The 18,658-nt window shown below is 43.6% G+C and overlaps 1 protein-coding gene across 1 annotated transcript in view; it reads right to left on the bottom strand.

Moving 5' to 3' along the window:
* Positions 1 to 18,658, bottom strand: part of LOC119651295 (acetylcholinesterase) — a 220,905-nt gene that overhangs the window by 64,467 nt on the left and 137,780 nt on the right. The window lies entirely within an intron of this gene.

Below are 18,658 nucleotides of genomic sequence, written 5' to 3'. Positions count from 1 at the left end.
TGCACCATAGCTATATTCGAAGAAACCGTATTCGAGTCCAAGATAAACCGAAGTATTAAGTCTCCTGACGATCCTAACTCGTTAATTCAAATATAGGTCTAACAAGCCTACGGGGCGTAAGTGACAGGGAAATCTAGTAAATAAATTACCAGTATCAAAAGGCGCATGTCATTTATGTATATTACTCATATTTGAACCATGAATTATAAGTGGAAAAATGAAGAATCTACATTCCTACCATGTGAATTTACTGTATCGGAACAAAAGTGAACGATCTTATCTTATCTTCAGGCCAGGTAGATAGCTAGCATCTTCAGACTATTTGCATTCATGCCCTCTGCGATGACCTAACTTCTCAGTCATTAATCAATTATAACCAGTCAATACAAAGACAAGCTGGAGACCTGTTTTCCCGTTATGACGAGGACGAAAGCCTTTATGGGGCATTTAAAAATGTTCCTACATATGTGCTAATAATGTTAATAATATTATAATAATATAATAATAATATAAACTGCCAACTTAATACCTTTAAACTTCAGCCGGCAGGCGAAAATTCAAGGAACCCGGAGCCACTAGAGCAGTATTTTTGTTGTCCTTTAAGAAGTGGGACATGAAAACCCTGGTACAACGGTATATAGAAGAAGAGACAGTCCTGCACTTCGCAACTGCCCGACCACGTCAGACCTCAGACGAAGATATGTTACCTTGGTAAGGTTTTCTTCAACGAAGAGTCTGCGCATTCTCTGTCTCTGGAGAATGTTCTCAGATTCGCGAAAGCCTGTGAACGCCGTCAGCGAGAAGGCGACGAATAGACGATCTCCGGGGATAGTACAATGGGTCTAGCAGAGGTCTGAATCATCATTATCATCATCAACGGCGCAACAACCGGTATCCGGTCTAGGCCTGCCTTAATAAGGAACTCCAGACATCCCGGTTTTGCACCGAGGTCCACCAATTCGATATCCCTAAAAGCTGTCTGGCGTCCTGACCTACGCCATCGCTCCATCTTAGGCAGGGTCTGCCTCGTCTTCTTTTTCTACCATAGATAGTGCCCTTATAGACTTTCCGGGTGGGATCATCCTCATCCATACGGATTAAGTGACCCGCCCACCGTCACCTATTGAGCCGGATTTTATCCACAACCGGACGGTCATGGTATCGCTCATAGATTTCGTCATTGTGTAGGCTACGGAGTCGTCCATCCTCATGTAGGGAGCCAAAAATTCTTCGGAGGATTCTTCTCTCGAACGCGGCCAAGAGTTCGCAATCTTTCTTGCTAAGAACCCAAGTTTCCGAGGAGTACATGAGGACTGGCAAGATCATAGTCTTGTACAGTAAGAGCTTTGACCCTATGGTGAGACGTTTCGAGCGGAACAGTCTTTGTAAGCTGAAATAGGCTCTGTTGGCTGACAACAACCGTGCGCGGATCTCATCATCGTAGTTGTTATCGGTTATGATTTTTGACCCTAGATAGGAGAAATTGTCAACGGTCTCAAAGTTGTATTCCCCTATCCTTATTCTTGTTCGTGCTTGTGTTTGACCAGTGCGGTTTGATGTTGTTGGTTCATTCGTCTTCGGTGCTGACGTTGCCACCATATATTTTGTCTTGCCTTCATTGATGTGCAGCCCAAGATCTCGCGCCGCCTGCTCGATTTGGATGAAGGCAGTTTGTACATCTCGGGTCGTTCTTCCCATGATGTCAATATCGTCAGCATAGGCCAGTAGTTGGGTGGACTTGAAGAGGATCGTACCTCTTGCATTTACCTCGGCATCACGGATCACTTTCTCGAGGGCCAGGTTAAAGAGGACGCATGATAGGGCATCCCCTTGTCGTAGACCGTTGTTGATGTCAAATGGTCTTAAGAGTGATCCTGCTGCTTTTATATGGCCTCGCACATTGGTCAGGGTCAGCCTAGTCAGTCTTATTAATTTCGTTGGGATACCGAATTCTCTCATGGCCGTCTACAGTTTTACCCTGGCTATGCTATCATAGGCGGCTTTAAAGTCGATGAACAGATGGTGCAACTGTTGTCCATATTCCAACAGTTTTTCCATCGCTTGCCGCAGAGAGAAAATCTGATCTGTTGCTGATTTGCATGGAGTGAAGCCTCTTTGATGATGTTCTGGGCGTATGGGGCTATCCGGCCTAGTAAGATAGTGGAGAATATCTTATAGATGGTACTCAGCAACGTGATACCTCTATAATTGCTGCACTGTGTGATATCTCCCTTTTTATGTATGAGACAGATAATGCCTCGTTGCCAATCGTCAGGCATTGATTCGCTGTCCCATACCTTGAGCACAAGTTGATGAACCACTTGGTGTAACTGGTCGCCTCCATATTTAACCAATTCGGCTGTAATTCCATCGGCTCCTGGCGACTTATGATTTTTTAGCTGATGAATTGCACGGACTGTTTCTCCTAAACTTGGTGGTGGCAGTATTTGTCCGTCGTTTTCAGTTGGCGGGACCTCCAACTCGCCGATGTTCTGGTTGTTCAGTAGCTCATCAAAGTGCTCAACCCATCGCTCTAATATGCCCATTCTGTCGGAAATCAGATTTCCCTCTTTGTCTCGGCAGGCTGAGCCTCGAGGTGTATAAGGCTTCATCCTGCTGACTTGTTGGTAAAACTTTCGCGCCTGGTGCGGTTGCTCCCTGTACTTTTCTAGTTCATAGACTTGTTGGTTCTCCCAGGCTGAATGCTAGGAGAAAATGGAATGGTAAACTAAACTAAACTAACTCACTCCGGATTAACATGAGGCCAGGCCACCCCAAGTATCACTCTGGATTATATAATATCTAAATGCTAGGCGACGGTACAAATCATCCCAGATAAGGGGCTATGCGGATCATTTAAATATCCTGTTACGAGCCCGAGGAAGACCTTGATGAAGCTTGGCGAAGTAGCAAAGGGAGGTGGCCTAAATGCAAACGAAGATGAGACCGAAATCATGACAAACTAGAAGAAAGACTGCAATCAGATAAAATGCGACACTAAATAATTATAAGAAGTTCGCGGTTTTGTGTACTTAAGCGCAACTTTCAGTGGGGACAACACCGAAATAGACAGAAATAATACTGTGAATTCTAAAAGCCAACAAAGTTCATTATATTTGAAACTGATTAGGCTGGCCCTCGGTTAAGGAAGCTTGGGTATAAGCCCCAAAGGGAGAACGGTGAATGGTGGATTCGATACAACAGGGAGAGGATATCCAGAGGAAAGCTTTGTATAGAAGAATTGCAAGGGCTTACTCAAAGACAAGGCAGAGGACAATCGATTACATGGGAACCTTTGAAGCAGATAGAAGGGCTCAGTGGACAACGCAGGTTACATGCTGCTCAGTTCCTGAAATTGGAGATAGAGGTCACTGGGCCGACATGGACATAGAAGAAGAAGATATTGTATGTGTCGCGTCATTGAGTGAAAATCCTGAAAATCAAAAGCTGGGATGCCATTGTTGCCATTGTCATATTCCAAAGAAAATGTGATGGATGTGACCTTTTTCGGTATTGAAAATTTTTGGAAAAGCCTACGTTAAATTGTAATTCTTTCTGAAAATTTGGCTTCGTGTTATATAAAATCAATGTTGGGCATTTTAATTGTCCATTCTTTTTCAAATGCCAGCTTTTCTAACCACACCATATGCCGTCATAATGCATTGCTGTCACTTGTGGTTACACTCATTTTAATTGTAGCATTTAAACGAATTAAAACCAACACTTTCAGTCATGCCACATTGTGGGTGAGAGTGCGGCAAGTGGGACGATTAAGTGGCCTTTTACCGGTCACATTAGCAAGTGTTTCATGCCACCAGCACCCTTACATCCGCCATCCCCATCTTCATATCTTTGCTAACAAACACTAACGCCATTAGTCCGGATCATGAGTTGTAGATTAATTTCACGCTAATTGACATTGAGTTGGGGTGCTTGCACGGCCAGCTCTGGCACAGTTTACTCCCAGTCCTGGCATGTTCCCATCATGTGGGTTTGAAAATCATTTTATATGAGCCATGGTGGTCTACGCTGAGGATGGAGACTCCTCTGGTGAAGCTGTTTTTTATTTATTTCCACCTTGTTTGTCATTTTTCCATTTTATATTAGCTTGAAATGAGCATTTTTATGGTGCAAAGAATTAAAAGGACCTTTGGATGGTGATACAGGTAAGTATCTAATTATGTACAAGTAGAGTGACTCTCATTAAGTCCTTGTGTCTGTGGCTGGCTACACTCACTCATTCACCTATGTTGCTTATTTAAAAGAACCATAACAGCATACATATGTGTACTCGTAGCGTATCATATGTACAATGTATGAATTTCAACCTGCATTTGAGCAGAGAGTCCTATGAAACTAGACCAGCTTTTGTTCGACGCACAGAATACTGCTTTTTCAAAATTTCATCACGACCCGTCCTTCTGATGACGAATGCACGAATCAGTAACAGGAAGTGGTGCTACATATATGCATATGTGGCACAGAATGCAGTCTAGCAGCTTTCGTCGCAGTGGTTGACGGGGTCACGTACGTTTGTCGAAGAGTTCGAAATTTCCATTGCATTATGCAATATTATCATACGTATCACTGCAGTGTCCTACATCCCTAATGGATCGTGAAAAGGAATAATAGTTTTACCGTTATAGCATCTTTTATTGTTGGTAGTGCTTCACCTGACATAAATTTCGTCCCTAATGTACTCGTAAGTATAATATTTCCTTCTTCTCATTAAAAACCCAATCAGTTTGGCTTTTATTGATCGATATTTTCTCCTGCCGAAATTACTTCAAATGGTTCTCCCTTCATCTGCGTGCTAACTTCTTTTGGCGTTTTCTTAGTTCGTCCCATATTCCTCGCTGCCAGCATTTTGCTACACCCAAAAGGGGGAGCTTGCTAATCTCAAAATCCCAGTCCTCCAGGGAGATAGGATTCGCTTCATCTTAGAGATACACATATGTAACATATAATTCCTATGCATTTGCGTCAATTTGACGTAGTCGTTTCTTCCTGTTATAGATATATGATCATATTATACATACGTGCGTACTGGAAGCGAAAGAATAACTTTTTTCGTAACGGCACAAAGAATGTATATTCAATTTTAATTGTAAGTTGTATCTGTAGTTGAGCATAAATACCAGTAACATGCATTTTCTGGATCTCCTCAAAGAACGCAACTTACAGCGAAGTAAATAAGACAGGGAGTTTCGTCCTTCAGCTGTCAGGATCTTACAATCACTTCAGGGTTTATTTAGATTATGAAGAAATCATTGCATTGAAGGAAACAGGACTTTCCTTTTGTGAAATTGGGAAAAGGGTAGAATGTCGCCACTGTGCTGTTCGTAACTACTTAAAAAATTAGGAATATTGAAAAGAATATGGTCAGCGATGCAGAAGAAGAGCAACAAATGCCAACAGTTGAAATATTTTCAGAATTGTTTCAGAATCTGGGTTTTTACGAGGCATATCCTAACACGCTTAAAAACAGTGGAACAAGCACTAATCGTCCAGTACTGAAGAGTCTATATATCTTGAACTTAAAAGGTGTCAAATAACATGTTATTTTAGTCAGATGAATCAAATTTCAGTTGATATCTTGGCAACTTTATATTTTAATGCCATGGAACTGCACTAATTGAAATTACACTTTGGTATGGAGGGCTGTATCCTACAGCGAAGTATAATGGAGCTGGCTGGAACAGGATAACTTAAGTATAGACGTATGAGTCCAGGGACCAATAGGAGAAAAACTGCCTCCCACTTTTCTGGTCCATAGGCTCCTCATTTTGGGGTAACACCCAAAGTTTTTTTAACGAAACCGTACCCGTCGATATACTTAGCTAAAAGGTGGCAGAGAATGCTTCAAAACCAAAAACATTACCTTTTTTAGTCCATTCGAAGACGTGCAAGGCACCTTTTGGTGAAAACTAGAGTGACAGACAACACCTAGTGTAATGGGGGTAAGGGACTTCTTTAATGTTAAACGCTAAGCGTTTTTTGGGTTTTTCCCATACTTAAGACGTTATGCCTGGCAATAGATGGACTATTAAACGGTTGTCTTATCTTTTAAAATTTTAGGTAGGAACAGTCCTGTCCAAGGAATCCATTAACTTACCGTAAAGTAAATGGCTTTTGGTGAGAAAGGAGAAAAAATCATTGTGAGATTACCGACTGCCAACTATTTCAAACATCGAAGAAACATGGAAATGAAAAAACAATCCACAAAAAGGACTATGCAACCCTTGATGTCACCTAGACCGGTAAGTGATGATGGTTAATCAAGATACTTGGCTTTGGAATGACAATGTCCAAATGAAGGCCTGTGAGAAGAAATGCTACTATAATGAGTTTTTCGTCGTCATACAGATTTATCTGCAATTCATTGCGATAATACCTAGCGCTAGATGAATTCATGTGTCCAAGAAAAAACGTTCCAAATATAAACAAACAAATATTCTGTGTTCATCTTGTGTGAGAAATCCCCTATTCACGTTTTCCCATTCGCGTATACATCTAATTCAAAATATTCCTTGATATACATATGTATTTCCAAACTTCAACTCCGTCGTTCATATGAGTTCCTTTTTCATGATTTCAACGACATATACGTCTTAGACTTTTCGTTTACATAATCCGACAAATACCCACACGACCTCCTCGTGGTGGCCGCTGGAAACCGCCTTCGGGCGGACGAAGAGTGTGTAGGATCGGGCTGGGAGGAGGCTAATAAAGATCTGTTTGCCTGCTGGTCACGTGTTAACAGCGACTGAATCTGATGGAGGGATGAGCCAATGCAACTCCCTACACTGGAGAAGATGCTAACAGGACTCCAAGCCAAAAAAGATCAGCATACATTGAGTTCTGCGTGATAAATGGGGGCGTTGGTCCTTAATATGCGACTTATGAATACTTTGGGCACCTTCAGTTTCAAATAAGACCCTTACGCTGGTGATCGGGCTAGCCAGGGTGGACATTCTTCCCGGACTACGCATGGGACCAAGACATGGATTCAATTAATAAAAACAAGAAAGCGAAGAAGAAGAGGTGGTAAAGCCGGTTGCATCATAATAGGATGAGTTGCTGTCATAAAACCAGGAGACAGTGGCCGTCGAGAGCCTATAACAGCAAACGTCTGGAGAATGTGAAACCCACCGCTCACAAATACAATTGATTTCAAGACGAGGTCGAACAAAAATATAAGCGGAGCAGAGTGTGGAAAAGCTCAGATGCTAAGCAAACTTTGCCGACGAGCTACAAACTGTGAAAACCTTCAGCGACACGGCCAGAAGTCACTTGCGTGTAGCGCAAGTGATGGCAATTCCCCTGGCGTTAAACTAGCCCCGGCAGTTTCAACTAGCGTTTTGGTCAGGCTGTCGGAGATGGTCATTGAGGATCCCCTGGAATCCAAAGGAGAATACAGGGGATCAAGGAGGAGGAACCCCATGTGCAAGGCAACCTTTCCTGCTCCGTTTGAACGGAGAGTGCCTGGAGGCACCATAAAAAGTAAACTATAAAATGCGGTTCGAAGTGAGGAACTCAAAAGTGAAAGTGTTCAAAAGTGTTGCAGAACCGGACGACGACCTAGATTTATTCGACCCCGCCAACGAGTTGTTGGAGGAAATCAACGGCCCGACGGGGACTGACTAGCCCCCTACGCAAAGCAGATCACGCTGAGAGTAACGGAGATAAATCTGGAAGTGCGCCTCGGCTAATATGCTTGTTTTCCTCTTAGAGAAAGACATTGACATCGCACTAGTGCAGGAACCCTGGATAGGAGGCGACCGAACCATTAAAGGGCTCCAAGGCAAATATTATAATTTATTCCACAGCACAGCAGATGCTAATCAAGACACACCTACAGCATGTATCCACAAGAAGAAAAGTCTGCAAGCTTTTCAGCGTCTAAACCTGGGTTCCACCGACTTAGTCTTAATCAAACTGGAGCAGGCGAGGGTATAAAACGTATATATTTCCTCAGCTTACATGGCTCACGACCGATCAGCTCCATCACAAGAACTCCAACATTTGACGACCACCATAACAGCAAAGGAGGCCAACCTGTTGGTAGGCTGCGACGCCAATGCAAGGCATACGGTTTGGGACAGCTAGCAAGTCAAGGAAAGAAGTGACTCGCTCGCTGTTTTTATTATTAACACAAACACACCAGAGTGCAACAGGGGTAGAACATCAATCCTCCATTTTGCTAGCTCGGAGAACTGTGTTCGTTGGGAAGAAATTTTTAATATCACCCTACTAACCGACAATGGGATTCTTAGCGTGGAGAACTGGAGAGTGCTGACGACTTGGTGATATTGGTGTCAGAAGTGTCTCCATCCATTGTGAGTGACATCGAGGAAGGAGCGTTGGGAAAGGTGTGCCTATGTGCCGCAAGATGCGGATTCGGCATGAATCCAATCAAAACGGAAATGATGCTATTATCCACCAAGCCAAGGGCACCCGAATTCCACATCCCGCGGGTGACCGAACAAAGATTGGTTCTTTACTTCAATAAAAAGTTTCTAGGTGTAATCCTGGATCCGGAGCTAAATTGGACATTGAACATAGAACTGCGAATTAAGAAGGCCAGTGGAAGGATGTACACAGCTACGGTACGTCTCATTCTAAAGTACGGGTCTATTGTACGGTGGCAGGCTCTGAGCGAAAAGTACAATAGAACCAAGCTTAATAAGATTCAAAGAACTGCGTGTGAAGGTGCTACCGGGGTTCTGCAGTGCTGATCGGCAGATGGTACCAACGTACTCCTATACCTCTTCCCCTTAGAGCTGGACATTAAATACATTGTAGCGTACACTGCTGTCAGACTATGTGAATCCGGATGTTGGATAGCGAAGCGCTTTGGTTATGATAACATAGTAACATAGCAATGTACCTCGGGAACTCTAGACATTCCCCATGGACTACACCAATTGTAAGCCAAACTTCACGAGAAACTTTCTTGTGGACTTTCCAACTAGGGCAGATTAGAAGACCGGCGTCGTGTTGCATAGTTGTGACACAGTATTCTTTATCGACTGATCAAAGATGGTCTTTCGAGTCGGTATGGACGTTTTCTCGGATACACACTCTGTGTCCGGGTCGTACCGTCTCCCGAGATTCACCAGTGAATTCCAAGCGGAAGTACTGGCGATATTGTCGATGGTTGGGCGTATGATCCGAGCAACAAGCGTAACGGGCCGTTCTGAACGACAATCAAGCGATCATTTAGACCTTGTATTCAGTGGCGACATCCTTCAGGGTGGTACGCTCAGAGTTATCCTCATCTGGGTTCCCGGTCATAGGTATCGAGTAGGCTGACGGACTGGCCAGGCAGGACTCTCCTCTTGGCAATCCCACCGCGGGTACGGTCTGTGTCCCGCAGGCCACAGTCATGCGTGAAATTTACTCGCACTAATGAGCAGCCACGGACCTGGGGAACGCTCACCACCTGTGCCAAATCAAGTACGATTTGGCCCACCTACAACAAAACCCGATCGCAAGAACTCTTTTGCCAGACAGGTGCAAATGCATACAAGAGTGCGGCGGTTTGCACGGGGCACTAGCCTATAGAGGACCATGCCGCCAAACTCGCCATACTCTACAATTTGCATTGGCGAAGCTGCGTCCAGCTCTAACTAGAGCCAGGCTACGGTCACCAAGTAAACCATTCTTGGAGGACCTCAGAGAGATCTCTAGCTGCAGGGTGGGAGAGCTGGTTTTCATCGTGAATGTTCAGTGCTGGCTCTGAAGATCTGAGCTGACTGGGCTCTTCCTCCTTGCTTGTATCGCATCAGCCAGAAAGTGAAAGTGGCAATGGATAGCTTATATATTAAGAAATTTGGTGTGAGACTACACTGCGTGTAATACAACGTACACTATCTTAGCAAGGCCGACGAGTGTACGTAACGAAGTGAAAGAATACAAGCTTCTGGGAACATCATCGTAGCAACTGAAGCACATTGCCGAAAGCCAACAGAGATGGCGCGTTTGTGTCGTTGACTCAGGCTATTCCCTATATTGGGGTTTGTGTGAAAACCACAAAAAGATCCATAAATCTCTTTAGACGAAGTTCCCTTAACCAAAGTACAGGCAACTTAAAGTGGATCCAATTTTCCCTATTACTCGCATAGATTGTACCAAGATTTCCTTGAGCGCAAAAGGATTCTGCTAATGAGAAACATAAAAAGCGAAGTGAACTATCATAGTTTAGTCATCTTTCTCCAATCACTTCATAACTTTTCCTAAACGCAACGAACCGGCACAACGTTCACCGATATTAATTTTTCTGAATGCGTTTTTCAAAAAATGAATGCCTTCCCATGTCTATATCCACATTTCAAGGCAACTTTAATTAAAGGCATTGCAGCCACGCTCATTAAATGCGACCGTGAGCTTTCCAGGAAAATTTCTACATAGTTCTAACTTTTTGTTCCTTACAATTTTTTTATGTTTGTGAAGAGTCCTTAAGGTATTCATTATTGAAATTACGCTTTAATTTTCTTAACAACCCTCTTCCTATCGGAGACCTAGAAATGAGGATAGTTTTCAAAAGATTTCTGCTGCAAATATAAACACAAATCTTGACAACCCTCGTGCATGCATTCCCGCTACCAGTTACACTTTTTTCCCTTACGACGAGAAAATTTCACTTTCTCCGCAACTCAATAGAAATGGAAGAAAAGAACTTTCACGTTGCTGTCGCCACTAATACCTGGGCGCCATACCCTCGTCTGGTACAGTTTTATTTTTCCAGGAGGTGTACTTTCCCATTTGAGGCTTTGCACGTTTTATACATAATGATGACGATGTTGCGCCAGGTAGGGAAAGTTCCCTATTCCCATGCTCATTTGTCCTACCTTTTTCTCTGCAAGCTGATGATGGCGACGTACGGCGACGTTATGTAAAGAAAGATCTGAATCTTTCCATTGGATTTGTTCGTTACGGCGGCGGTCTTGGTAGGAACTCCGTAAATGGAACGTGTAAAGCTACACCGGGTTGCTTCGAAAAATCAATAGCTTCACCTTGGAACTCGCCGCTACCACAGCTCCTTCCATTTCACTTCAAAACCAAGGAAGTAGAACAGACAGCGGAATGCTGTGTAGATTGCTTCCACGTACTAATGCAGCCATCTGGCATCCTGGTTCAAGTGCGTGGATGGTATCGACTGAGGAATCGATGGTGGGAATAAGTGCACATGCCAGTCATTCAAAAAGTCCGTGCAGAATTAGACGAGCAGGACACCGTGGGCTTCACTAGTCAATTGGCATCAATAATCAATTGAATCGGAGTACATAAGCCCTCGCAAAATTAAGCGAGCTGGACAACGTGGGATTCATCAGACACTTTGCATCAATAATTAATTGAAAGAAACGACAGAAATAGATAATGATATTTGCACCCGGATTTCCATTGTGTATTTCCCAACCGAACATGAGGACTAGCCTCTTGACACTCGTAGATTCAAACTAAATCCATTTTCCGGGAATATCGATACTTTTCCAGTGCCGAAATCCCATCAACATCCTTTATTGGGGCCTCCATGAATCTTGGGCTTAACACAAATTTATCGCACTGGGACAGCTCATCTGATAACGGAACTTTCACGATAGCGTTTGCTCCTTCTTCCATCCAAATATCGGAAAAGGGAGCTGACGCAAGGGAAGCGGTTATGCATGATTAAATAGGGGAAATATTGACAAATCGCGATGATCCGTTTTTGCAACTATGACGTTCCTTTTATCGATTAGATGCCATGTCGCTCTTGAAACAGGCTCGAAGTCTTCTTCCCCAAACCGGAGCAAACAAAATCAAGGACATTACATATGTATGCTTCTACATGGCAGACAAATAAGGGTTTGAAATCTGTTCACCATGCTTCATACTTATTCTGTCAGGAAATGAACTTCTGGCAGTATTGAATCATGCTTCAGTCGGCGCAAGCTGGGCCAACTAGTAATTTCGTTTAATCATGTATGTGGTTGCTCACACCATGCCGAGGACGAAAGAAGGATGAAGAATGCCTTCCTAGTCATGTTTTTGTTGATTGCTTCCATATCCCGAATGTTGATTTTGTAGTGTAATACGAACATTGTTCAATCGATTATGGTTTAAGTGCGTAAGACACGGGCTGAAGTTTGGAGTCGAGGCTATTAATTATTTATGAAATTGGACTTGTCCGATAATGATATCATAAAAATGTCAGCACAACGTACATATGTGGTGTAGTGGAAATTGAGGTGATCATTAGGACAATGTTCGAACATTTGTTGGCAGATAGAGATATTCTTTCTACGATAATTAGCTATGATTTCTATAGTTAATGTTAGCACGTTTTCGATATTAAGGGAAAGGCCAAATCAGGTTTTTAATCCGGCAATTTCCCACTTGACACAATGGAAAATCTCTTTTTATTCTCATCTGTCGAAATATGGTATAATAACGTACTTCCACACACATATACTGAATTGGGCGAAAAGTTATACAACTCTGTCCAGTAAACTTGATGATCTTGTGGCGTGGCAGCCTGAATTTTAATTTCCTGTGCGGAAGTGCAGCTACCGCACAACAGATGCCACCACTAGAGCTCTCCACCGCGGGCTATGCCCGGAAACCGAGTCGATTGGAGAAGAAGCGGGACTCGCCTAGGCTTTCGATAGCCACGAGCGAGCACGGTGGCAGTAATTTTAAATAGAAATTGAATTGATTTTAAAGAGAAAGTTTTTGGAGATTGAATTGATTTTTAGAAAAGGAAGTTAACGAAATTGGTTAAATTGTAAGCGCACTTAAATACTCTGCATTGGTGACCCCGAATGGATGCGCGCAGAGCAAGTTGGAGTTTCCTGACAAGACACGGGCGACAAGCGAAGACGCACTGGTGATAAAACAGCAAGGATTGTTGGCTGGTCTATCGGAAATTACGGGACAGCTTTGGCTGCGATGCTACAATGCATCAACAGCTTTGCACTGCATCGTGCCTGCTAGGAAGAAGATTATACCAAAGGACAAGAGGGAAGCCGCAACAACGGGAGCTGGAGGAGATATACCGGAATTTTCGAACTAACCTCAAAAGCGTGTTTCTATATTAGGAGGGTGAACCTTATTCAACGGTCCAACAAGACGGTTTCTCTATACATAATGTTACCAGCGACCAGAATTGGACGGGTTTCCGAACAAGGCCCCAAATTACCTGTTGAGGCCAGGCAGGGGTGGTTCACAAGCACATTTGAATGCATGGTGGAAAGAGTATTTCTGGTCCATGGGAAAGAGCAGAGCTATTTTCAGCCGCAAAGAACACCTGGCATGCATTCTTCATATCGTCCTCACGGTGTTTTAGGCCACTGTGGGGAAAATGTTGGATAGGGTGATATATAAGAGGGTACTCCTGCTCAAGTTTGTGGGTAATCTATCACAGTGACAATATGGATTTTTTTGAGCCCATTCTACAGTGGCAATAGCAATCGTCGTGAATCTGGTTAGAAAAGCAATGTTCATTGGTAAATGCTACACGATGATGACACGATGACACGAGATGTAAGAAATGCTTTTCATTTAATCAACTTTGGTTAGTTTAAGCCAATTTGGCTAAACTAAGCGTCACAGGATACATGATTTGGTTTTTTAGAAAGCTTTTTTGCTACCAAATGGATGACGGACCAAAGGACCACATTGTGACAGCGGGTGTTTCTCCAGATTTTGTATTGAGTCCCTATTGTGGAACGTCATGTACCATGAAGTGTTTGTACTTCACATGGCCGAGAACAATGGTTGTTAGCGCGAAATCCTAAGAACGTGAAATAAAATATATGAAAGTGAAGCGATTTATACCATTGAATCATGGTTACGAATGGATAAACTGGAGATGGATGATGGAAATACGAAGGCGACCCTCACTAATAATCGCAAGGAAAAACATTATTGCTAACATCCGGATTGGTGGTCATGAGGTCGTTTTAAAATCAATCAATTCACTAAGCATCCTCGCACCAAGCGACTCATCATTGGGGACACTCGGCTTTTGAATGGCGACGTCCAAATAAAGGTCTGCGTCCAAATAAAAGTCCTAGCAAATAAATCGCTAGACATTTGGCAAATTAATAAGAAAACCAAATGTGAGACAAAGAAAGCGACAGCTGTATCAGGGCAACCAAATACAAATATCTTTTGAACGACATGGGAGATCTGTACCAACTTGTAAAAAGCCGGCACTAGTCCACCCAGGATATCGAACACGACAACATCCAGAGCCTGAGGAACTCGTGCGTTAAATTTACCGCAATCTGGAGGGTAAAGTTGAAAGTAACAGAGGTACATAAATCAGAGCCGCTTCGTTGTTCCTGTAGCGTTCCACATACTGATCTATGTAAATTATGCTTCCCTTGTGTCCCGGAACCCAGGCAACCCATCCAAAAGTGTAATGATTGAGTATTTGACAACCGGCCTTAACAAAACAGGCACTTTCATTGACAGAGACCTGGACACAACTGAGCACTTCAAATATCTTGGATCAATGCTGTCAGCAGACGGGTAGGCAAGTTCATGGGAGACACTGACGATGGTATGACCTTGTAATCAGCGCTGACGAGAAGTCATAAGCTTGTGTGCGTGTGTTTGAGATGGGGGAGAGGTAAAGCCTCTGAGCACTCAGACCTTAGTGGTCCATTGTACTCGATTCCCCCCGTCTAACGGAATATCCCGAATTCGTTTATGTATCGCAGGATTTCCGTTAGTGGATGTGATGCTATCCGCTGCAGTTGGACCATATCAGCACCAAAAATGTTATGTCTGATGCATCCGTAAGCGAGGCACTCATATAGAAAATGTTCCATGAATTCTGCTTCTTTATTACAGGATGGATACGTATCAACTTGGATAATTCCTATTCTGAATATATGCCCAGCTAATGAATTATGGCCAGTCAAAATGCCCACAATACTTCTGCAAGTCTTCCTGCTTTTCGACAAGATAAACTTTGCAGTATGTTTGTTTGGTTCTGACAGGAAAAGTTTGGTCTATCTAGCAGCATTAAGGGTTCGCCACCTGTCATTATGCGAAGTTTGTTCCCAGTTTTTGACAGCAGCATCAACCAATGCTACCGACACCCCAATTGCTGGTTCTGGTTGGGGCGTGGGGAAATTTGAAGTGTCTTTTGCTAAGGCATCCGAGATTTAATTTCCCTCTACAGCACAATGACCAGGTACCCAGAGTAAATCCACCATATTAAATCTAGAAATAGAATTCAATCGGTTTCTACATTCCTGAATGACTTTTGAAGTGACCAAAGTACTACTCAACGCCCTCAATGCAACTTGACTATCGCTACAGATTGCGATGTGCCTGCCCTTCAACCGCTTGTCAATCATCCGGGTTGCAGCCTTTAGGATTGCATAAACTTCAGCCTGAAAGACCGTTGTGTGTTGCCCAAAAGGAAAAGCCCAGTTCTCGTTTTTATTCGATATGTAGACTCCTGATACAGAACCATTTTCTGTCTTTGAGCCATCGGTGTAGAAGACGTCCGTGTATCCCGACACGCATTCTTCTGTTTCATCCCAGTTTTCTCTCCGTTTCAAGATAATATCATTTCTACTACCAAACAGATGTATGGGGACCTGAGAATCAGAAGACATTGCGAAAACTAGATTCAGTTCTCCCAATGACTCTCCCTATGCTCTGTGCCCCCCATGACCATTGTTTTCCCATAGATCTAATCGAATTAGTCTATGAGCTGCTCTCATTGCAGTGCTCTGTATAAACTGAATAAACCAAGGGCTGCAAATTGAGTAATGAATTTAGAGCTGCGCCGAATGTCGTGCTCATGACACACAGTTCTTTGCAGTGTGGCTAGTTTACAGCGAAAACTCTTCTCTTTCACCTTAACCCAACACCCTACGGATGCATAAGCGAACATCGGACTAATGATAGCAACATATATCGACATTACGACCTGAGGCCTAAGTCCCCATGTCGAGGCAAAGGGCCGCCTAAACAGCCCATAAGCTGTTAGAGCTCGTTTCATCTTTACCTCTACATGTTTGTTCCAGAAAAGCTGCTTGTCTAGAATAACCCCCAGATATTTCACTTCTTCGGAGAGTTGAAGGGTTGTACCCCTCATCTCTGGAAGTGAAAGACCATTAAGTTTCCTCCTTTTAGTAAATTATACCATTGTGGTTTTATTTGGCTTTACTTCAAGTCCATGTCTGAGACACCAACTGTCAATTAAATCAACGGCACGTTGTGTATTTCTACACACCGTTCCGAGATCTCGACCAACAGCCAGTACAGCCTAGTCATCCGCATAAGCTTCAAAGTGTATTGGCAGATTTTGCAGTTCGCATAGTAGTGAGTTGATCAGCATAATCCACAGAAGTGGCGATAGCACACCTCCTTGAGGGTAGCCTTTCGTCGTTTCCGTTGTTCAGAAGCGATCAACACCCACTGCAATACACGACAGTCTCTGCGTTAGCAGTTTCATCAACACCATGCTCTCTGGCGGCATTATAGAGCTTTTGGAAGGACGCACAGTCAAAAGCCCCTTTAATGTCCAGTGTGGGTGCGACTTTAGCGCCTTCTCGCGAAAGTGACGCTCAACCAGTCTCTCCAGACATTTCAGCGAAGATGATGTTAGGCTGATTTGCCTAAAGTACTTTGGATTTGAATAGTCATCTTTCCCAGGCTTTGGTATGAAGACTACCTTTACCTGCTCTGAAGAGGATAGCACGTAGCCCAGAGCAAGATATCCTCGAAAAATGTTTTTTAGAAGTTGTTCGAAATGCTCTATACCCTCCTTTAGCATCGCTAGGTAGATGCCATCCATACCAGGAGCTTTGAAGTGTTCAAATGATAGTACAGCAGCTCTCGCTTTTTCATTGCTAACAACCGCTCTCGCAGTGTCCCAATTTCCCTTTCAACACCTTCCTCTTGAAGGGTTTGCAGAAACCGCCAATTCTCTTCTTCCCACTTTCTCCCAGGTGGTGTACTTCCAAGAGAGTCTGTATAGATTAAAGTCTGGAGTTCGTGAAAGTACCATCCGGTTTTCTAAGAGCGTCCAACTTGGCCGACTCATCCTTATTAAAGACTCTGCACAATCTGGAAGTCTCCCTTTCACCTTCCAGTTCGTCACTAGACTAAATTCTAAATAATGCTACGTTGGCGGTCATCAAACCATCTGAAGTGATAAAATCAAGCAGCTTGTCTCCTCTAGGATTGCATTTGCTACTGCCTCAACAAATATGCTGAGTGTTCGCATCACAACCTATTAAAAGTTCAAGGCCACTTGATTCTGCATACACTACCAGATCCCTTCGTTCTTGCGTCGGCGGAGGGCACAAAGAATCATAGGGTAAGTAGGCAGAGACAACTATAACGTTTCTCCTCTTATCATTAACCTGGTATTGTAAGTTGACCGCAACAAGGTCCTGGGAACAGAATTGTCTCAGCATGATTGCCTCTAACAATTTCGACATCAGAACGCAGGCCCTCGGTCTCGAAGATCTTTCATCGAAGAAGATCCTGGTTCCCTTGACTAATTCAATACCATAGATTCTGCTAAAACGAACCCATGGCTCTTGAACCAGAAATATATAAGGACTGACCTGAAATTTTGCCAGCTTTGCCGTCAGTAGATAGGAAAAAGCTTTGGCATGCTGCAGGTTGATTTGGCTAACTATTATGTTTGTAGCCATAAGTGCAATCTAATATGAAAACCGCAGCTAACTGAAAGATTTGCTGAGTTCAGTGTGGATCTCACCAGGGTTACCAGCTTGTCCTCACCTTTCCCCGAAAGTTCCACTTTCTTGCGTCCGATTTCTGTGGATACCGCCACACTTGGTGGTGTAGCACCGTCCATGTCATTCCCCAGAAACTGCGCCTTCTTTCACAGTCCTAGCCCTTCCGTTGTCGTGGGCTAGAAGCCCTCCCAGGTTCACGGAGTCCGGGCAGCATGGATCTGTTTTCACATACCGGCGTTAGACCGCTTCCTTCCTTCCGTTTTTCCGGGTACAGGCGGAGGAAAAGGCTCTGACAGGCAAGTCTGTATTCACTTCTCCTTTGTGGCTGAAGTTTCCTTCTGCCGAGCCTTCCTCTCCCGTATTTTAGAAGAGTTAGGTAACAGTGCCACCGACCGACCGGCCATAGCCAGATTTCCAGTTCCTCTCATTAAGGGTATTGCTGTATTATCCTTTTTGGCTGACCGTGTCGTAGACACCGGGTGTAGGTTTTCCACTCAAGTGGAGAGCCTATCTTTCACAGATTTCTCCGGGGGGGAACATGAATTAGGTTAGGCCTCCAAAATCCGTGCCTCGGCCACGTGTTCTTAAACACTCTTAGAGTAGTCATTAGCTTAGATTAACCTGAACATTGAGGTTGATGGAAAGCGACCCAAATACAAATGAAACAGTAACAGCGGGATATGGTAAAGCCGACCTCACTACCAAACAAATAGAGGAGAATTATAATTAGTGATCATATCATCAACTCCAAGCTTGGCATCAAAGTCTTGAAACTGATCTTAATATTGAGCTCAGTTTCAAGCAGAATGCACATCATTCCTGAGGTGAGGTACCCACAGTGATGATGCCGAACCTAGGAGGGACGCGGTATGCCAACAGGCTCCTCATAGTCAGGGTGTTGAGTTCGATCTTCTTGTGTGTAATCCAAATTGGGAGGT

The sequence above is a fragment of the Hermetia illucens genome, chromosome 3 (assembly GCF_905115235.1).
Source record: "Hermetia illucens chromosome 3, iHerIll2.2.curated.20191125, whole genome shotgun sequence".
Classification (NCBI taxonomy): Eukaryota; Metazoa; Arthropoda; class Insecta; order Diptera; family Stratiomyidae; genus Hermetia; species Hermetia illucens.
The sequence above is the reverse complement of the archived record's forward strand: the minus strand, read 5'-3'. Positions and strand labels throughout refer to the sequence as shown.